Genomic DNA, 14,341 nt, shown 5'->3' on the forward strand with positions numbered 1-14,341 from the left:
CATGGTGTCCAACAGAAGAAAGCAAACCAATAAAAACTTATTCATTAATCAAAGCCCTTCGTCAGTTTCCTGATAAAAAGGAAGGAGCCAACAATAAATTAAACTTCAAGCTAAAAGAAGACACGGTCAGGTAAAGTATTTCAGGGATAAAATTACCCCCGTGGTGAGGGGAGATGAACAGGTGGTCGCATTTCCGCCAAAGAGGGGAAGAAGAGCTTTTAGCACACTCTTCATGTTTCCGTTCAACAAGTAGTATTCAGTACCTGTGCTATGTTCCCGGTGGAAACCCTGGTGACCTAGTGGTTAACAGCTATGGCTGCTAACAAAAAGGTCGGCAGTTCAAACCCACCAAGTGCTCCTTGGAAACTCAACGGGGCAGTTCTACTCTGTCCTACAGGGTCACTATGATTCGGAATCAACTTGAGGGCAACGGGTTATGTTCCGGGTGGCAGTGCAGTGGTTAAGAGCTCAGCTGCTAACCAAAAGGTCAGCAGTTCGAATCCACCAGCCACTCCTTGAAAACTCTATGGGGCGGTTCTCTCTGTCCTATAGGGTCACTATGAGTTGGAATCAACTCAACAGGAATGGGTTTAGTTTTGGTATGTTCCAGACAGCGTTCCTAAGTGGTGCAAATGGTTAACACACTCAGCTGCTAATGAAAAGGCTGGAGGTTCGAGTCCATCCAGAGGTGCCTTGGAAGAAAGGCCTGGCAATCTACTTCCTAAAAATCAGCCACTGAAAACCCTATAGAGCACATTTCTACTGTGACACACAGGAGGTCACCATGAATCAGAATCCACTCAATAGTGACTGGTAAAAATATGTTCCAAGGCCATGTTAGGCCTTGAGGATACATACACAGGTGAGTGAGTGGCATCTGGTACCTGCTCTCTGTTGCCCTTTCCAATGTAATTATCTAATTGGAGTAATGTGCAAGTCTTGCACAGCAGCAGGGACCACAACATCTCATTGCAAGGGGAGACTCACACGGGTTCCCCACAATATGAGGGATGTGCATTACGATTTCTCAGGAAGTTAGGAAACAGCACCAGCAGCTTCCCAGCCAGTCAGCAGGGAGTGCCTGCCTGAGCCATTCTACCCCAAAAAACAACAGTCCCTTCAGTATGTCCCTCAGAGGTAGATTCTATCGTAGCCAAGACTCAGCTACTTTCTCCGCTTGGAAATTTTCCTTCTGTTTCTATCACTGCTATGGACTTTCTGTTATCTTTTTACCTTTGCTTCTACTTCCTTGTTGCTTTCTCTGTCTGCAGGGTTTTTTATGGTCTCCTCTGCCTCTCTTAGGTCCCTGGGTAGCTTAAATGGTTTGCAATTGGCTACTAACCTAAAGGTTGACAGTTCAAACCCACCTACAGGCACCACGGAAGAAAGATCTGGTGATCTGCTTCAGTGATCATTACACAGTCATTGAAAACCCTATGTAACAAATGGGGTCATCGTGAGTCCTAACTGACTCAATGCAAGTGGTTTGGTTTATCAGTTTTTTCCTGTCTCTCTGACACTCATCATCACTCTACCAATTAAGTCCCTATCTCCGGGTCTTGAATTTAGACTCCCAAGGGAGAAATCTGATTGGCTCTGCTATTCACAATCCAAAATGCAGTATTCCGATTGGAAGAGTTCTACTGCCAGATCGCTTCGTAAGATGCTGTGCTGTCTAGAGACGGCAGCCTTTGACTCAAGGGCTAACTTCTGAGCCAATCAGCTGGAGCCATAGTGATGGGGTCTTATGACACAAAACAGGGCAATGGGTGCATTTGTGAAGTGAAAAAAGTCAGACGCAAAAGTGTCACACATTGCATGATTCCATTAATATGAAATATCTTGTCATGGATTGAATTACATCCCCCAAAAAATGTGTCTATCAGTTTGGTTGGGCCATGATTCTGGGTATTGTGTGATTTTCCTATATATTGTAAATCCTGCCACTATGATATTAATGAAGAAGAATGGGTGGCAGTTGTGTTAGTGAGGCAGGACTCAGTCTACAAGATTGGATTGTGTTTTGAGGCAATCTCTTGAGATATAAGAGAGAAGCGAGCAGAGAGACAGGGAACCTCACACCACTAGGAAAGATGTGCCGTGAGCAGAGTGCATCCTTTGGACCTGGGGTCCCTGCGCAGAGAAGCTCCTAGTCTGGAGAAAAATTGAAGATAAGGTCGACAGAGAGAAAGCCTTCCCCTGGAGCTGACACCGTGAATTTGGACTTTTAGCCTACTTTACTGTGAGAAAATAAACTTCTCTTTGTTAATGCCATCAACTTGTGGTATTTCTCTTATAGCAGCACTAGGTGACTAAGACAGATACAGAATAGACAAATCCACAGAGACAGAAAGCAGACTGGTGGTGGCCAAGAGCTAGGGAAGGGGGAACAGTTGCTTAATAGGTACAGGGCTTCCTTTTGGGGTGATAAAAAGGTTTTGGAGTTGGAGGCGGTGGTTGCACAGCATTGTGAATGTACTAAATGCCATTGAGTTGTATACTTCGAATTGGTTAATTTTATATGTGGATTTCATCTCAATGAAAAAAAAATTGTGTGGAAATCGTCACATGAGAACCTAACTTCTTGTGTGAACTTTCACCAAAAACACCCTATTATTTACAAAAATAATAAGTATGCTGATAAACACTTAAGAGGGGATGGGGGAGAAGGAGGGAGAAGGGAGGAGTAGAAGGAGAAGAAGAAATGATTTGTGGTGTCTTTCCTCCTAAGGCAGCTGTGGGGGAGGGAGACACTCGGTGTCATAGTCTTCCTTGTAAAATGAAAGAATCCAAAACAGACCTTAAAGTCAGATTTCACGTTAGTCTTATATTTATTGCTGTTTCTAACAGCCTCATTTCTTAATGTTGCAGCTACCAGGCTTTCTGATGCTCCCACACAGCCACTGCCAATCAATCCCACACTCTTTCCCACTAAGCACAGAGACACTGCAAGAACCCTTATTAACACAGTGCTCCAGAGTTGCCAATTCTGATTTGGCACAGCCTCTGCCTATAGGATGAAGTCCAAATTCTTCAGTAAGCCGAATTAAGGCCTCAGCCTAAAACTCTGGCTTCAGCCCAAAACTCCAGTTGGTATCATCTCACCAGTTTTTCTTTATGCAAGCTGGGCTAGATATTCTCCATTTGTCCTAGTCCAGGTCCATCCTCAGGGAGGCTGACCTTTCTGGATGGCATCAACTAGGCTCCCAAGATACTCTCTGCTTCTGAATGAATTTGGCCAGAGGGAGGCGCTGACAGGATCTGAGCGGGCACGTGGAGAATGGGTTTCAGATATATTTCTCCCATTCCTCCCTGCTTGGCTGAGGTTATGTTTTTCTACTAAAGGCCATAGCGCCACTTAGGGGCCCCTCTCTGATCGCTATTCTCTACTTCTTCCTTTGCTTTTTCAGGTCTAAATTGCCTACCAAGATACTTCATCCTCCCACGTAGGTTTTTTCAAACCCTGCCTTTGTTAGCTGCCATTGAATCAGCCCCTGACTCATGCAGACCCCAAGCACAGTGGAAGAAAAGGCTGCCCAGTCCCGGGCCATCCCCATGATCAGTTTGGGATTGACCCATTGGAATCCATTGAGGTTTCACTGTCTGATTTTCAGAAGTAGGTCACCAGGCCTTTCTTCCCAGTCTGTCTTAATCTGGACGCTCCGTTGAAACCTGTTCAGCATCACAGCAACACGCAAGCATCCACGGACAGGTGGGCTGTACTTGCACATGAGGTATGTTGCCCGGGAATCAAACCTGGGTCTCCCGTGTGGAAGGTGAGAATTCTTTCACTGAACTACCTACTCCTTTGTAAAAGGTCTCATCTTTAAACTTCCTTCAAGCACCGTTTTTGAACAAGCCATTTATTTCCTATGGGGACCCGGACTGATACATAAGTTGAACTTGTAACCGTTCACCCAAAATGACACATTTGTCTTTCTGTTTCAAAAACAATTAGCACATAAGAATTACAGGTAAAGGGAAAAGCTTTCCCACTTTCATCTATTTGGCTCCTACTTACTCTTTAAGACCCAACTCAAGATGTCATGGGCTGCCCTAGGGAAGACAAATTACTCCTGCTATTGTTTTCCTGGCATCTTTATTCATTCTTCTACTCTAATATTTTCTGCATTGCACCATTTTATTTGTGGCTTTCCCTGGGCGGGAAACAATTTTTATGTATCGTATTATCTCTAAGGCTGAGGACTGTCCCAGAAACACAGTAGCCAATCAATAAATGTGGGCTGAAAATGTAGGCAGCAAAGAAGGAACAGAAGTAAAAGTGGCCTGTTTTCTCCAGAGGTTAAAGAAAGTGTTAATACCTGGAATCGATGAGGGTGTAGAAAAGCCTACATTCTTAACTGCTCATCCTAGTATACCCTCCCTGTAGGTCAACTGGGTAATACATACTAAAAGCCATAATATATGCATATCTTTGACCCAGCAATTCCAAGTCTGGAAATTTAAATTAAAAAAAAAAAAAAGGTAAGTGAGAACATACTCATACAAAGATGTTATCATTTTTAGTGCAAAAAATTGGAAACAACCTAAAGGTCAGCAACAGGCCAACTAAATTACTGTATAGTCATACTATGAAGTAATATACAGCCATTAAAAATCAGGTTGAACATCTACTGAGTAATTCTCTTTGGGCAGTGGTATAATGGGTATGGGCTTAATTTCCTCTGTGTGTTTTCTGCTCTGAACAATGATTATATCTCTAACTAGAAAACATGATCGAGAATACATTGTTAGAGCGGCTCATTTTGCCATTTCAGACCTGAATGTCCATCTAAAGGTAATCAGAACTTAAGTTTGACCTGTTCATCGCTTTAGTTATGATCAACCAAAACGTCACAGCTGCCTTACTGCTGTTTCCAACCATCATCAACCTCGTACTGAACACACTGAGGGATGGCAGGTCCCAGCACAGAATTTAGACCTTTCTACCTTCATTGCAAGGAGCTCTTGTGGCACAGTGGTTAAGCACTGGGCTGCTAACCCAAAGGTCGGTGGTTCAAACCCACCAGCCACTCCATGGGAGAAAGATGTGGAGGTCTGCTTCCATAAATATTATAGTCTTAGAAACCCTATGGGGCAGTAAGCCCCATCCTATAGGGTCACTATGAGGCAGAATTGGCTCAAAGACAACAGGTTTATTTATCTCTGCTTATGAGTTTCTCCAAGCCCCGCTTCAGACCTGGATCTTAGACATTTTGTTTTGTTTTGAAAGCTCCTCTAAATAAATATAACGTGCAGATAATGGATTGAAAATCACTGTCATGGATTGAATTATGTCTCCCCAAAATGTGTGTATCAACTTGGTTAGGCCATGATTCCCAGTATTGTGTGGTTGTCCTCCATTTTGTGATTGTGATTTTATGTTAAAAGGATTAGGGTGAGATTGTAACACCACCCTTACTCAGGCCACCTCCCTGATCCAACGCAAAGGAAGTTTCCCTGGGGTATGGCCTGCACCACCTTTTATCTTTAAGAGATAAAAGGAAAGAGAAGCAAGCAGAGAGTTGGGGGCCTCATACCACCAAGAAAGCAGTGCTGGAAGCAGAGCATGTCCTTTGGACCTGGGATCCCTGCACCTGAGAAGCTCCCCGATCATGGGAAGATTGAGGACAAGGACATTCCTCTAAAGCCGACAGAAGACAGAAAGCCTTCCCCTGGAGATGACACCCTGAATTTGGACTTTTAGCCTACTTTACAGTGAAAGAATAAACTTCTCTTAGTTAAGGCCATCTACTTTTGGTATTTCTATTATAGCAGCACTAGATGACTAAGACAATCATGGTTCTACCCAAACTGCTCATTTTACAGGTGGGAAAACTGAGGCCCAGAGAAGTCCAAGATGACACAGAAGCAGAGCCAGGCCTTGAATCCAGGTCTCTTGATTCCCAGGAATTGTTCCTTGCACTTCACAAAACCAATAAAACCAAGAGCGGGGTTTTGTAGATTAACAGGCTTGAAAGGCCCCCAATGTCTCAAGAGAAAAGCTAGGAGTGCAAAGACTTCTAAAAAGAACCTATATTTGATCCCCTTCCCAACCCAATTTTAGACATGTATCGGAGCAAATAGTTATCAAAAAGCATCTACTGAGCGTGGTGTGATTTAGAAAGATTATCTCTAGTCTAATATAACCATACGGGAAGTCACTGAGAGTCTAAATTCAAACACACTGAGTAAGCAAAGACGACAGAAATCAAAATGCCATTGTATCCAAGGCTGGCTGTATCCCAGCACAAACACAGTCCTGACTTGGCCTTTGTCTTACTCTGATCCCTGGATCCTGCTCAGGGCAAAACATCTCAAGGTGACCGCCAAGAACGTCCTGCTATGGTTATTCCTGTAAACCAGTTACCCTTGCAAAACAAAAGTGATACCTTCTTTCCACCCTGTCCCCAACCAGCCCCAATGCCTTACACCTTCCCAATGAGTTACATAAAATGGGGCTCGGGAGGTTTTCCCTGGAAGCTGCACAGGTGAAAAACGTTTAGACTTGGGAGTCAAAAATATCTGGTTTGCCCTGATTGTGCGGACATTTGGTAAGCCCTCAGCAAAGCACTTAACCCTTTCAGGACTCAGACCTTCTGTCTGAGAAATCCTTGACTACTGAGCAATCCCTGAGGCCCCGTCCAACTTATTCGATGACAGCTTTGTGCAAGCCAAACACAGCCCAAGTTTGTAAAAGGCTAATCTTTAAGCTAGCAATGTGTGGTGTTATGAGAATTTCTAGAGGAAGCCCTCACTCAATCATTTCCACGCTTGTCCTGTTGTAAGGAAGAAAATAAATACAGAAAATGTGGGAGATAAGAAAAAATAGATTGAGATCTAAGGTCACTCAATGCAGTAAAGAACATTTCTACTATTTGAAGGGTCTTAAATCAATGTGCCAGTGCTGCCTGACTTCAAGGCTATGTGGAAGAATCATTTAATTTTCAATATTCACTCTTCAAAAATGCATTGATTTTATAGTGTAGCCCGCACTCATTTATTCACAAAATTTACTTAGCTCCTACTACGTGCCAGGCACAGTGCCCGGCCACAGGGAGAAAATAATGAGCAAAACGGAGACGTTTCCTGCATTCTTAGAGTTTACTGTCTTCTGGAAGAGGCAGGCAACAGTCAGAGAGCCACACAGATGCATCTTTACAAAATGTGGTAAATACAGTAATGAAGAAACTTGTAAACCAAAGAGAGCTTTTAAAAGGTGAGCCAGCGTGGGTGGTCAGCAAAGGTGTCTCTTGAGAAACTGATCTTGGAGGAGAAAGAGGAAGTGTTGATGCTGATTCATAGCAACCATGTAGGAGGGAGTAGAACTGCCCATAAGGTTTCCTAGAGTGTAATCTTTACAGGAAGAGATCTCCAGGTCTTTTCTCTCAAGGGTTTGAATGCCCAACCTTTTGCAGCCGAATGCTTAACCATTGCGCCACCAAGGCTCCTTAGTTGAAGGATGAGTAGGGGCTACTTAGGGAAGGAAAAAGGGCAGATCCTGCTAGCCATAGCCTGGGCAAATGCCCTGGGGTTAGGGAAAGCATGACTGTTGGAAGAAAGTTTTCTCCATTGGCTATGAAAGTCCTGTAAAATGATGGCAAGTGTGCAATCATTTTCTTCTGGAAACTCTACATGTATCTGTAAAAATATTAAGCTTTCTAAATCGCTGGGAACCAATCCACATTCAAATACATTCATTAACCTCTCATTTATCAAATGTTCTCAATGCTGTGATTTCTAATCTAGAATCTTTAGCCCTATCTTACATTTTCATGATCTACTCTGAGTAAAGTCCTGTGTTGAATGGGAAGGGGGAATTCCCACAATTTGGCTCACTGAGGGCTCAAGATCTTCAAGTAGCAGAAAGCCTTCTTATCTTGCTTTTAAAGGCCAGGAGGATCTTTTTCCAGAATTTACAGTTACATCAACAAGGGTAATGTTTCAAACAGTTTGAAAAGCACTAGTGGAAAAAGTCACTGTTATGGATTGAATGGTGTCTCCCAAAAAGATGTGATGAAGTCCTAGCCCTAACCTGTGAACATGACCTTGCATGGAAATAGAGTTTTTGAAGATGTTAAAGTTAACATGAGGCCATACCAGAGCAGGGTGGGTCCTAATCCAATCTGAGGGGTGCCCTCGTAAAAGGGAAGGGACGCCGACAGATACACAGGGCAAAGATGGCTCTGTGAAGATGCACCTACGCGTTGAGGAGCACTTGGGGCTTCCAGAAGCTCAGAGAGACAAGAAACTATTTCTCTCTAGAGTCTTTGGAGAGAACACAGCCCTGTAGAAACCCTAAATTCCAACTACTAGCCTCCAAAATTGCAGATAATAAATATGTTTTTATAAGCTACTTAGCTTGTGGTATTCGGCTACAGCAACTGTAGGAGACTAATACAGTCACTCTTCTGCCACCTGAACTAGGGAAGCAGAGCAGAAGCTGCAGAGAGCAACAGAGGGCAATACAGGCACCTACCTGTGGGCGTATACAGCACGTACCCAGAAAGTCAGGGCATATTTCTTATCCCCTCTGCCATTCCCCACCGTGTATAAGACAAGAGGAAAGGGCGGAAGGTCTCCAAGCTCATCCAAAAGTTACCAGAATGTCATGTGGAACAGGGAAGAACAATAAAAGGAGGGGAAAAAAAGATAGTGGAGGGTTTCTCTTGAATGGGACAACCCCCTCTCCCAAACAAATTCTAGAATTCAACTCCCACAATACTTCATTCCACATAGAAATCAGTCTTCATAATTCTAGATACTGTCACTAGATCCAGGAATCTATATACACGCGAATAAATGCCTCCTTCCTGTCATCAAATCCTTCTAGAAAGGACACACTGTGGCTTTTTTTAAGGAGTTGGAGTTGTTGCTACTTTATTTCTGTCCTCATTTGCAGGGGCTTTTTTCTCTCTCCCAATGAAAGGCAGTTTCTGCAGGTGTCCCGACATCTCCTCGCTGCAGGAAGCCCTCCCTTCCGGGAGCAGCCCTCTCGCCTTTGCATCTGCGGCCGGCCGGGTCCCCTCCGCCTGAGTCCCTGTGCACTACGTCGGCAGCACCTGCCGGCTGAGCCGCAGTGGGTTGTGTAACCACGCTCAGCGCCTAGCGGGCAGCTCGGTGAGGGTCCCTCCTGACGGCATCGGTTAAAAGTCACTGGTGTCTGCTAGTAGAAGACCTGCCAGACAGGAGGGGCTCCGAGACTCTGGGGGAGGAGAAGAGGGCACTGACAGGGCCCCGGGAGGTTCTAAATCTCCCTAGAAAAATATCTAAGCTTGAAGTTCTGTCCTTAAGCTGGTGGTACAAGACCGCGAAGAGCAGACGCAGCCCCGCTACACCCCCAAACTTGCGGAGCAGGGAAACGGGGGATGGGGAGGAAAAGCACGAATCCTGAAGGAGCTCTCCACCCACCCTGCCGCTTTTCAATTACGTAATTCTTACATGTTTAGGGAAAAATACATGAAATACATTTAACTATTAGATTAATTACGGTAGAACACCTCTTAACAGACCGCGTTTAAAGACTGGGAGCATTTAAAGCCCGAAGTGACCTGTCTGCCACCTGGCCGCAGAACAAGGTGGCACCCTGGTCCCTGGAGCCGGGCCGCCACCGGGGATGGCGCCCTCTCGGGCGGGCTGGCTGGCTGCGCGTCCGTCCCTGCGTCGCAGGGTCGCCTGGACCAGCACGTCCGCAGGCTGCGGCGCAGACTGCCCCCTCCCCCGCCCGGCGAACACCTGGCCCGGGGTTACCTGTGGGGCCGGGGCTCTCCGCAGCCCGTTGGCCGGCCCCCGGTCGCCCTTCCTATTGGCGGCGGGGAGATGCCCGGTCCCGGGGCCCTGCGCCGCGCCCTCCACGGGGCCCACGCTGTCCTCCTGGGGGCCTTCCTCCGGCGCCGGGAAGAGTCCGCAGCGGCGCTGGAAGCGGGCGACCAGCTGGAAATCCTGCAGGCTCCGCAGCAGCTCGGCCATGGTGCGCCCCCGCTGCGCTCCGCGGAGCCCGCCGGTGCCCTCCTCCGGCCGCCGCTTCCGCCCTGGTACTGTCCCGCGGCCCCGGGCAGGTGGGCGGGGCCGGGGCGCCAGCCAACAGGTACGCCGCGCGGCTCCTAGCCCCGCCCCGAGTGGCGCCGGGGTGTCCCCCGCCTTTCCGCAGGCTCCGCTCGGGCGCGCGGGACGCAGGCCCTCCTGGCAGGACGGCCCACCTGGGGCCGGCGGGGGAGTCCAGGTGTGCCTACCTGGCCCCTGGGCTCGGCCGTGCCCCCACTTCACCGGCCCGGCGCCGAGGTGCCGCCTCTAGGGGACCTGCTGAGCCTGTGCGGACCTGCAAGTGGCCGCCCTGCCAGGCGCGGACTGAGCCGGTGGTGACCTTGCTTCCTTTCACTCTTGAGCCGAAGGAGAGCTTGGGTTTCCCTGCAGTTCCCGGCACCCGGCTCCCTATCCGTGACTTGCCCACTTCTGCCTGGCCAGTTCCCAGCAAGTACAGCGAGCCCCCTAAGGAAGATTTCTAAATTCGCCTAAACTTGGCCTGATGCAACGTCTCCCCAGAGATCCGAACTCCGTCGACCTTGCTCAAGAACCTTGGAGGCTCCAAGTGGACCCTGAGTCATCCTGCGCGTCCTGCCCTGCCCTGCCCTGGCAATTTGGCAGCTGGGGAACCCTTTTAGGCAGGGTATGGAGGAAATACCCTTCTCTGTTTGTTTCTTACATTGAAGAGCGATGTTTACCCCTCTCTCCTATTACTTTTGTTCGCTCTGCCTCTATTTAATGACTCTGGGAAGGCGGAACTAGAAGGTTCAGGCCTTTAAACCTGAAGAGAACAGGTGCTGAAGGGCTGGGAGGAGAATTTTACATCCATTGGCACCTGCACCTGCTTTAAAGGTCGCAGAGGGACCGTAGCCAAGGGAACTTCCTGCCGGTTGGCCTTGGCTTTCCGTTTTTGGGGTCTCTCCACCTCAGTCCAGGAGTGCTGTCCCATGTGAGGACCTCTGAACTTCTTTAAAGGCAACAGTCAGCTTAGGCCCAGCCGAGCAGTATGCAACGAACTTGCAATCCAATCCTTCTGTCTTCAGATTACAGCAGGAAGCTGTCTACTTCCTAGTCACCCATGCAAAGCCTACGAAGTATTTGGTTGCACAAATGACTGAGAGCTAACAACCTGTTTATTCACTTGTCTTTTTAGACCAGGAAGTCTTTGGGGATGTAACTTTCAGGGATGATTTGACTTTCCTCAGGCCATAGTTTCCTTTCTCCTTGCTTCCCAACCCTGGCTAACAAGCAAGGTCAAGGTGGCTGAGCAAGCTAGGAAACACTTGGGATCTAACATTTTCATACTTGAGTGACAAAGGAAGCACAGAGCTTCTTGTCACACCTTGCCCGGAGATGTCCAGCCTAGGAAGCAGCAGGCTCCTCTCTCCATGTTGTTTGCTGTCATTTACAGGTACTGGGACCAAACCTTATTTTAAAACCACAGTAGCTCAGGACCTGTTTGTTTTCTGTGTTAAAAAAATATATATATGTTATCGCATGGAAACATTTGAGTGATGTAGCTTTCAAACTCAGTGCTTCAAATTTCCTTTCTCCCAATGAGGAAAAAAGAGGCAAAGCATAATAAAAACTATTAAGAAAACATTCTGCATCCTATGTTGGAGATTGGGGTCTGAAACGCTAGCAAGTGGCCATCTAAGATGCAACAACTGGTCTCAATCCACATGGAGCAAAGGAGAATGAAGAACATCAAAGACGCAAGGCAAGTATGAGCCCAAGAGTCAGAATGAGCCACATAAATCAAAGACTACCTCAACCTGAGACCAGAAGAATAAATGGTACCCAGCTACAACCAATGACTACCATGACAGGGGACACAACAGAGAATCCCTGAAGGAGCAGGAGAGTAGTGGGATGCAGACCCCAAATTCTAGTAAAAAGACCAGACTTAATGGTCTGACTGGGATCAGAGGAACCTTGGAGGTCATGGTCCCCAGACCTTCTGTTAGCCCAATACAGGAACCATTCTCCAAGCCAACTCTTCATACAGATTGGACTGGGCTATAAGACAAAAAATGATACTGGTGAGGAGTGGGCTTCTTAGACTAAGTAGACACATGAAACTACGTGGGCAGCTCCTGTCCGGAGGGGAGATGTGAAGGCTGAGGGGGACAGAAGCTGGCTGAATGTACATGGAAACACAGGGTGGAGGGAAGGAATGTGCTGTCTCATTAGGGGGAGAGCAACTAGGAGCATATAGCAAGGTGTATATAACGTTTTGAATGAGAGACTGACTTGATTTGTAAACCTTCACATAAACCACAATAAAAATAAAATAAAATAAAAAAGGCAAAGCAAAACAGGGGTATGCCTACCATAAGTATAACAACAACAGAAAACCCAAACCCATTGCTGCCAAGTTGATTCTGACCCATAGCGACCCTACAGGACAGAGTAGAACTGCCCCACAGAGTTTCCAAGGAACAGCTGGTGGATTCGAACTGCTGTTAGCAGCCGAGCTCTTAATCACTGTGCAACGAGGGCTCCAGCATAAGTATACGACTGAAGAATAATATTTCCAGAGTGCATTTGATCTCCTTGGAGGACAGTTACTGCCTTCAGCTTCCCGTGACTCATGATAGTGCCTGTGTGCCTCAGTTTCTTCCTGTGAGCAAACGATAATCCTCACTTCCTGTCATTCTTATGGAAGCTTCTTAGGAAGATTGTTAGATAAGCTTTAGAAGGCTTCTGGTAAGACTACCATAGCAATAAGTATTGTGCTGGACCTTTCAATTTAAGAAGGAATCCTCAGGAGAGGCTCTGACAATGTCAAGTGAGACTGAGAAAGCTGGGGCTGGTTACTTCTGAGCAGCGTTAGGAGTACTTCCCTAGAGCCACCTTCTAAGGCACAGCGGATGCTCTGCATGTAAGTGTCCTGGACACCAATCTAACAAAAATCAATGTCTTTGAGAAGTGGCAGGGCTGAAAGACTGCCCTGGCAACACAAGGAGATTAAATGGTAGCCTAAAATCACACAAAATAGTTGATGCCAGAGAAATAACCTATAATCTTTTGACAGTTTTACACTCGTTGGGCTTGGGAGAAATACCTCTTACAACATCTTTTCCAGGGCAGAAATATAGTTGTTGGTACTTTATTCACTTGTTTGTGCGTATGTGCATATATATGTGTTATTGTTAGGTGCCGTCCAGTCGGTTCCAACTCATAGCGACCCTATGCACTACAGAACAAAACACTGCCCGGTCCTGAGCCATCCTTACAATCGTTGTTATGCTTGAGCCCATTGTTGCAGCCACTGTGTCAATCCACCTCGTTGAGGGTCTTCCTCTTTCCTGCTGACCCTGTACTCTGCCAAGCATGATGTCCTTCTCCAGGGACTGATCCCTCCTGACAACATGTCCAAAGTATGTAAGACGCAGTCTCGCCATCCTTGCTTCTAAGGACCATTCTGGCTGTACTTCTTCTAATTCAGATTTGTTCATTCTTTTGGCAGTCCGTGGTATATTCAATATTCTTCGCCAACACCACAATTCAAAGGCATCAACTCTTCTTTGATCTTCCTTATTCATTGTCCAGCTTTCATGTGCATATGATGCGATTGAAAATACCATGGCTTGGGTCAGGTGCACCTTAGTCTTCAAGGTGAAATCTTTGGTCTTCAACACTTTAAAGAGGTCCTTTGCAGCAGATTTACCCAATGCAATGTGTCTTTTGATTTCTTGACTGCTGCCTCCATGGCTGTTGATTGTGGATTCAGGTAAAATGAAATCCTTGACAACTTCAATCTTTTCTCCGTTTATCATGATGTTGCTCATTAGTCCAGTTGTGAGGATTTTTGTTCTCTTTATGTTGAGGTGCAATCCATACTGAAGGCTGTGGTCTTTGATCTTCATTAGTAAGTGTTTCAAGTCCTCTTCACTTTCAGCGAGCAAGGTTGTGTCATTTGCATAATGCAGGTTGTTAATGAGTCTTCCTCCAATCCTGATGCCCCCTTCTTCATACAGTCCAGTTTCTCGGATTATTTGCTCAGCATACAGATTCAATAGGTATGGTGAAAGAATACAACCCTGACGCACACCTTTCCTGACTTTAAACTAATCAGTATCCCCTTGTTCTGTCTGAACAACTGCCTCTTGATCTATGTAAAGGTTCCTCATGAGCACAAGTAAGTGTTCTGGAATTCCCATTCTTCACGATGTTATCCATAATTTCTTATGATCCACACAGTCAAATGCCTTTGTGTAGTCCATAAACACAGGTAAACACCCTTCTGGTATTCTCTGCTTTGAGCCAGGATCCATCTGACATCAGCAGTGATATCCCTGGTTCCACGTCCTCT

This window comes from Loxodonta africana, chromosome 6 (genome assembly GCF_030014295.1).
Source record: "Loxodonta africana isolate mLoxAfr1 chromosome 6, mLoxAfr1.hap2, whole genome shotgun sequence".
Classification (NCBI taxonomy): Eukaryota; Metazoa; Chordata; class Mammalia; order Proboscidea; family Elephantidae; genus Loxodonta; species Loxodonta africana.